Source organism: Vigna unguiculata, chromosome 4 (assembly GCF_037176805.1).
Source record: "Vigna unguiculata cultivar grain cowpea cultivar isolate G323 ecotype 2 chromosome 4, ASM3717680v1, whole genome shotgun sequence".
Lineage (NCBI taxonomy): Eukaryota > Viridiplantae > Streptophyta > Magnoliopsida > Fabales > Fabaceae > Vigna > Vigna unguiculata.
The window spans coordinates 31,496,342-31,504,703 of NC_140795.1; the positions used below are offsets into that span (position 1 = coordinate 31,496,342).

Below are 8,362 nucleotides of genomic sequence, written 5' to 3' on the forward strand. Positions count from 1 at the left end.
TATAATTTGAGTGTTTGGTGCATTTTATGTAAAATTCTCTGTCTAGATTTTAATATGTTATTTTAATATTTAAACCGGTTAAAATGCATGTTCCAAAACTACTACATTCTTAGATTTTGTGATCAATTTGATTTTGTTAAACTTAAAAAAGAAAACAGTTTTCAAAAAACAGCCAACTCAATCCCTTCTTGACCAAAAAACACTTTACCCACCCCATACAGGAAGTGCTAATGGGTCAGAGGGGCTTGACCTATCATTTTCTTTTTTTTAAAATTTTTTAAAATTTTTTAAATTTTTTTTTAATTTTTAATTTTTAATTTTTAATTTTTAAAATTTGTTTATATATACATGTAACTGAATCTTAAAATCATGTTTAATCATATAAAATATTTCATAAACTTTTAATTGATTAGTTAATGTTTTTCATCAGATAAATTAAAATAATTATTACATTTACATGTTAAATTATTCTATTATAATTAATAATTAGAACTTAATTTGTAAGTGTTAGTGATTTAAATTACAATATATTATATATTTACACCTTTAAAAAATACAATATAAAAAAATTAATCTTTTTAATTATTTTTTATTTTAAATTTTAATATTTTTTAAGAAAAAGGTCGAGACAAGCTGATCCATATTTTGGCCTGTCAAATTGATGGATTGGATGGGTTAAGCCAGAACAGATTGATAGGTCAAAATTGTAAACCTAGCTCGTCCCTTTTAACAAGAGTTGGCCCATCGAGCCCAACCCATTTTGCCAACCCTGACCCAATTGTACGTACAAAATTTATGTTGGATACCAACTATTTAAAAAAAAAAATACAAAAAGAATTTCTTTGTATTTTTGAGACTTATAAAATCTTGTGCAAGTTTATTATACAAGTGCAAAATGAAAAAAAAAGGGTCTAACTATTGTTTCTGTAAGAAGTGGTCATGGTGAGAAATTTCAAAATGAAAAACTTTGTGATATCACACTAATTTCTCAACTCTAAGAACCTTACAACAAAATGATGTGATGGAAAGAAAAAATAGAGTTTTACAAGAAAGGGCCAAAATAATGCTAAATGCTAACTCCGATCTAAACATTTTTTGGAAGAAGAAATTAATACAAGTTGATATTTAAAACACAAAGTTTATACAAGCCTTTACTCAAGAAGATTCCTTATGAATTATAGAAAAGTAGAAAACCCAATATTTCATATTTTCATCATTTTGGCATACATTACATTAAATACCAAAGATAATCTAGGGAAGTTTGACTCTAAAAGACATGGAGGTATTTTACTTGGCTATTCAGAGACGTCCAAAGCATATGGAGTATATAACTCTCGGACGTGTGTTGTTGAAGAAGCCATACATGTAAAATTTAATGATTATAAGCTTGAGAGTAATTATCAGAGCTAGAAGACTGATACGGTTTTGACATGCAAGTTAAAAACAATAGTGCAATAGATTCCACTATGAATGATCTTGCGATAGGGTTAGGGTCTTGTGTAAAGCTTTGTTCACGTTTTCCTTTCCTCACCGTTAGGTCTCTATTAGACGGTGTCTTCTCCATTTGCTTTCTCATTTGCTTTCTCACGGTTGCCCTTCATCTATAAAAGGTGCAGCCCATTTCATTGTAAACTTAGCTTTGATGAATCTAGTGTGGTTTTTATCCCTCTTCAGAGCTCACCTTTCCTAGTAGAGGTTTTACATCCTAGGGTTCCAAAAATAGTGAGAGTCTGAGTAAGAGTTCCCCACTGGAACTCAATCGAGTCTTTCGCTGTGTCTTTTGGTTGATTTCCACAGAATAAATCGACGTCTGGGGCTGCTCATGTGATTCGCCTTTAATTAGAGGAAGATTCCACCGAATCTGCGTGATGTTGGCCTCATCAAGTGGTATTCAGAGCCACTCGGTTCTCAAAAGTGTTGCAAAATAAGCATCTTCTCTTTGATTTTTTTTCTTTATCTATTTGATTTCGTATTGTTCATGCTTGCTTGAGTCTGCTTCTCTGATGATTTTGTGCTATTGATTGTGTTTTTCTCGTTGAAATTGATTCAATGTTCTTGTTCTGAGTTTTCTGAATCAATCCTGTGATGAATTGTCTTAGCTCTTTAATTTTGTCGCTCAATGCATGTCAATTAGGTCTGATTTCATTTTATTACTTAGCTTTGAATTTTCTGATCGTTGTTTTGTCTTAGGTTTATGTTAGTTGCTTGGTATGTCATTAATTCTTTGTTTTTATGTTTTATTGATGCCTTAACAGTTGTTCTACGAAATTGACTTTCAATAATTGGTGTATTGCTTTGTTCACTATATTAAATTCTGGTTGTGCGAGTATATCAAATTGTATCCATCTACTGAATTTTCATTTTGCAGTTCCATTGCCATTGCTTGAGTCATGTTTAGTGATTGATCAGTGTTTTATGATGCTATTTTTCTGTTGGCCAATTCTGATTCCTGCCACTGTTGTCATTGTTATCTGATTCGTTGTGTTGTTTCTTAAATGTTGCACTAAGCAGAGGCATGAGGAATTTATGTACACTAGCCTACTTATCCTTGTGGCTTGATAACATTGTGGAGTGAACATTGGATTCAATATGAAACATTGAGTTTGGCCATATATGTTTCAATGCATCGCAGTTTCAATTCTGTTTAATTCGCTATGTGTCCTGTTCAGTTTGCTAATATATTCATTGCATCCAGTTTTTGTGCAGTTGTATCATTTTTTTTGCATCACAGAGTCTATTTTGTTGAGTAAAATCTCATTCATAATTCTACTCGTCCCTGCACTAGCCGTGACTTTCTTTGTTGATTCTTTGTTGAGTATTGATTGAAATCAGATTCATATGCATTGTTGCGATGCAGTTTTTCTATGTTGAATGTTGATTCTTGGTGTAGTGCTGTTTTTGGCCATATTAATTGTCTTGAATGACCTGGTGCTTTAATATGTTGATTCCAGCATACATTCCATTTTTTTTCTTTGATTACGAATCTGTGTTTGTTTCTTTGAGGTCCTGTTATGGCATGTCTTGGCCAAGCCTATGTTCTGAAGTCTCTAATTTTTACAGTTTCACTGCACTATTTGGAGTCATCTTTTACTTGTTGTGTTGTTCCAAATTTTTTTTAGTTGAATCAATTGTTAATCAGTCTACATTTGTTAATTGAATTGAAAGTGAAAGCTTAACATTTGTTGTGACCTTGTGGCCTGACAAAAGAGTTCATAGGTGGTATTTGAGAACTAATAAGAAAAGTCAGTGAAAAGAAAAAATGATTTGAGAAAAAGCATCTAAAGAGCATGAAGAAAAACAAAAGTCTTGCTTGAATCTGAAAACCTTTGTTAGTTTTGGCAAAATACAAGTTGTCTCCATAGTTCACACCATGCCTACTGCTTTTTTCAATTTCAATTTACATGTGCTCTTGATTCAACTTATTTTAAGTCTTGTTTGGTTTTAGTTTTGTTCATCATGTTCTAGACACATTCTTTAGTTCTCTTTTGAGTGCCATCCTTTATTACTTTTCCTTTTTCTTGATTTTCTTTGTTGGCCATCCTTTAAGTTTGTCTATTAAATCTTTCACTTGATGTTGTCCAATTCTTCCATTTGATTTTTTCTTGCTTTTCTGCTTTGTTATTCTTATGTGGAAGAATGTGAGTGTTATTGGTTCATTTGGCTTGAAACTCACTGATTTGGCAACTTTGGCTAAGGAAAGATAAGGTACTTAAGTTGTCAATTGAGACACACCTCTCTTTCATGGAAGTGTACTATGGAAGAGGAGTTTATGAGGCAAATGGAGGAGATGGTAACGGTAATAATGACCAGATTTGAATTAGGCCTACAAGTGGGGAGGACAAAAAAGGGAGGCGGGAACTCAAATAGTGGTCGTGGAGATAGTGATGCATGGAGAAGGGAGGAAAGGGTGAAGAGAGTGGAAGTACCCTAGACGATCCTTATGGCTGGGTATATAGGGCATATTGTAACACCCCAAATTTAGGATGTCACGAGAAGCTATCATTGCTCTTTTTGTTTAAAAGTAAAACGATTATATCACAAAGGGACACTGGAAAAAAAAAACTTACAATTTAAATGTAAATATGTAATCCAAAACTTCCATTGAAAATTGTAATAATAAAAAAATAAATTTCCAATTAAACACTAGAAAAAGAAATTTTCATAGTCTTCACTATTTGATTAAAATCAATTAAAGAAATAATAAACCCCCAAGTCCATCCCATCTTCTCCGCAATCTACTTCATGACAGAAACATCTTCATTACCATCTACTCCCGTATAACACACACGTTATACAATCATTGCACAAGCAACAAACACACCAAACAAACAAATAGGGGTAAGCTAACCATAAACAATGATATTTATAAAAGAAATCTGTAAATAACACATGTTCAGTAATACTCAACGTCGCATTCAAGTAACACTTAAGCATTATGATCACAATCCATCCTTGGTTTGAACACACAAAACCCCAAGATCCAACCAATCATACCAAACCAAACATAGCATCACATTCATCTAAAAATCTTCAAACGTAGTCATCATAATCAAGCTTTGATTTTCCGTGGCCTTTTACCCCACAACAACATCTAGTTTCCTAGAAATAGATGGCTCGATGTGTCCCACTATCACAGCCAGACTGTCTCCCTTATTGCTCAAGGAATTATGAGTAAAAACGTCGATGCATCGCACATCGGGCACTATACTCGCAATGAGCCGAAATAAGGTGAAACATTTTTCCCTTCCCTACTGCTTCACACAGGCGAGAGGGTACAACACTTGAACCAATCATCTACCAATGCTTCACACAAGCGAAGAGGACTCCTTTTCACTGCTTCACACAGCCGAAAGAGTCTTCATTGGGTATCTAGGTACGAAAAACCTCACACAACACTCAATTCCAACAAGAGCTTTCAAGCAAGTCTAAACACTCCCAACATGCAACACATGAGGATTACTTATTGCCAACCAAATACATACCATCACACCATGCTTGAAAAATAAAGTCTCCTAACAAAAACCAAACTAATATATCACACATGTATTTAATACACACCAAATATTTAATAAAATGCATGGGAAAGAAAAGAAAATAAATTACAAACTCAACTTGCACCTAAAATTTTTAAAGAGTGGAAAAATATATGTTATCTTTTGTGAAAAGGAGAAAGAATAGGCCAAGTAATTGATGGTGGTTTCAAAATGAGCAAGGGAAAGAAGATGGCTAAAAATTCTTAAAAATATGATAAATGTATGGTTGTTATTGTTTGGATCCAAATTAAAATCATATCTATTAAACATTGTAAAAATAAAAAATTACAAAGTATTGTCATCACAATAGTACTATGGCTTTATAGATTAGATGTTTTGTTGATAAGTATCAATAAAGTATCTTAAAGTATCTGAGACGTGTCCGACACGGATTCATGACCTAAATTCAAGTATCGGTGCATCATAGATTGAAACTCAATTAAGTTAAGAAAATAGTGAAAAATAATTAAATCTATGGGATTAAATTTACATTTAATAAGCATGAGTTAACATAATTACTAATTAAAGAATATAATTAACTTTTGTCTTTTGTGTGAAACTGCTACTACTATTTGAGTATATATAGATGAATAGTTGTTGTGGAATAACACATTCAGTAAACAACATGGGGTCTTCAAGATGTTTCATTGTCAATGTGACACTCTTGTTAGCCCTTCTTCATCATGAATTCAGGTTATTAATGATGTTCTATTCAATCTCTCTTTAGTTTCTCAATTCAAATGAGTCATTTTCTTGTGTATTACACATCTTGAGTTCTTAGTATTAAACCAAATCTTTGACATAGTTTTTATGGGGAATTAGGGTTATTGTTTCATTTGAAAAATTTAGTTGGCATTATTCTTAATAAGAATTTTGTGATGCAGATTTGTGCATGATGAAGGCGGAAGCAAGAGGACCCATTTATCGATTACCATGTGACAACGATAAACAGTGTCAAGTTGGGTGCAAAAATCCAAATTGTGGATGTTCATCAGTATGCATTCAACATGTTTGTCAGTGTCCACATGATCTAACTTCTACTGATATTGTCAAATCACCCCACCAAGAACCACCACCACACCACCAGAGTCCACCACACCATGGTCCACCACATCACTTACCACACCACCACCCACATCATCACCAAGCCCCAGCACCACACCACCACCCATATCACCACCAAGCACCACCACCACCACACCACCAAGCACCACCCCCACACCATGTACCCTCAAATTGAGTCATCTTCTTCGGATGGAATTCATCAATCCCTTTTTCACATGTATTCTTAGTTCTTAATAAAATGTGATTGTTTCATGTTTCACCCTGTCCTCTTATGGTATCAAAGCTCATTATTGTTGTTAGATTTGGATTTATCGATAAAGACAAATTTCAACTAAGAACTTTTGAAAAATGAAAATGATATAATTAGATTTCTATAAATTAAAATTAATTTAAGTTAATTTGTAAAAAAAAAGTGTATTTTTTTAAAAAAAAAATCAAATTTTTACTTCCAACTTATTTACAAATTAATTCTAATTTATGATGAATTTTTTTAATTTTTTAAAATAACTCTTATAAACATAATTTAATTCGTTATATTTTCTTAATTTTAATTTTGAAATGAAAAGGAGTTTAATGTTGCTTTAATCATTAAAAAAATGTAATCAGGATGATAATAAGAAGTTAAGGTATCAATCAATTTGACCCAAATTGTAATCTCTTAACGAAACCAATCAATATTATTAATGTGGAAGCAACTTCATAAAAACTGAAAGAAGAATCACTACTTCTCTTTAAAACATGTTCAAGCTAACTAACAACAATGATGATAAAAGATAACTAACACAGAGACATGACTAAAGACAAACTAAAGATAAATAACAATTCATTGATTTAGTAGCAAAATTACAACAAATTTAACAATGAAATTTAGAAGGAAAATCATGTTTTAACAAAATTTTATTAACAAATTTTTGACAAAATATACCTAGCAATATTTTAATGGATGAAAGAAATGTTTGATATAACTTCAAAAAAATATGTTTGGTGTGTGTTAAAAAGTAAACTTTGTCAAACTTTATTAAAAAAAAGTTTGTCAAAGAATCATAGTGTTTTATTTGCAAAAATCAATTACCTACCCATGGGAGCCACGGCTCCCCCAATTTTTTTTTATATTTAATTTATTATATATATATTTAAATTATTTTTATATATTATTATATTATTTATTTATATATTATTATATTATTTATATTAATTTTTAAGTTTTTTTTAAATATCATACATATTTTCTCTTTTTATTTTATTTTTTTATTTTGTATCTTTATCTCTCTTTTTTTTAAATAAATATGTAACATAGTAAACTTGATGAGTTAAAGAATATTTCAGATCAATTAATTTATTTTTTTAAAATTGGTTTATTTTGTACTTTCTTTTAATTATATGTTTTTTTACATGTGATAAATTTGTCTACTATGTATTAGGTGGTGACAAATTCATATTTTTCTAAACAGGTGAGAGGTGGTAAATTTATATTAGAAAAATTATGATAAAGAGTAAAATAATTAATTTTTTTAAGAAGAAGATTTATTCATGTACATCAATCATACTTAAAAAATTTCATAAAAATCCAAAAATTAAAAATTACGAAAAACAACTATCTAAAACTCTCATAGTTACATATAATAAATTTAAAAAAATCTAATTTGGCTCTTCTAAATTTTTTTTCTAAGTTCCGCCACTGTATCTACCCTTTGATGAAAAACATTTTCCGCAACTTTTGATGGGATGGAGTGAAATTTGATGTGGACCCAAATAATTTAAACTAATGGTAGAATCAACATACTCGTTACAAGAAAATTTATTTAGTTGGAATTCTATTTGACACTTTTGAGGGTTTTAATCTCCACTAAGTACATTACTTACAATTTAATTTTTCCTGATAAAATTAGTGTTGTTAACAGATTCTCGATAGTTTTTAGTAGCCCCTAGAAAATTCCAATTTTTCAACAGTTTTATAACTTTTGTAACTTCTCGGGGTTTCAAACTTCCATTATTTTCTTAGGGTTTCAAACCAGGTTTTAAATCTTCATTAATTTTTCAGTGTTTTTCTTGGGTTTTCAAACTCCATTAATTTCATTTGTTTCTTTCTTTTTTTAATATACATAAATAGAGATAGTGAAAAATGATAAACAACACATATTCTAAAATTTTAATATTTATAACTAAATATAGCATTCATTAAAGGAGCAAAGTTTTCAACTTTAAGGTAATATAATATAAACAATAAAGTTTAAAAGCTAAAACTAATGAAAATTACAATATTT

General features: G+C 30.5%; 1 long non-coding RNA gene across 1 annotated transcript; it reads left to right on the top strand.

The window, feature by feature from the left end:
• The first annotated feature begins 639 nt into the window (after positions 1-639).
• On the top strand, positions 640-6,357 carry LOC114181324 (uncharacterized). Its single transcript, XR_003603794.2, has 2 exons — positions 640-5,726; positions 5,918-6,357. It is a non-coding gene; the product is annotated as an uncharacterized LOC114181324 (long non-coding RNA).
• The last annotated feature ends 2,005 nt before the right edge of the window (positions 6,358-8,362 follow it).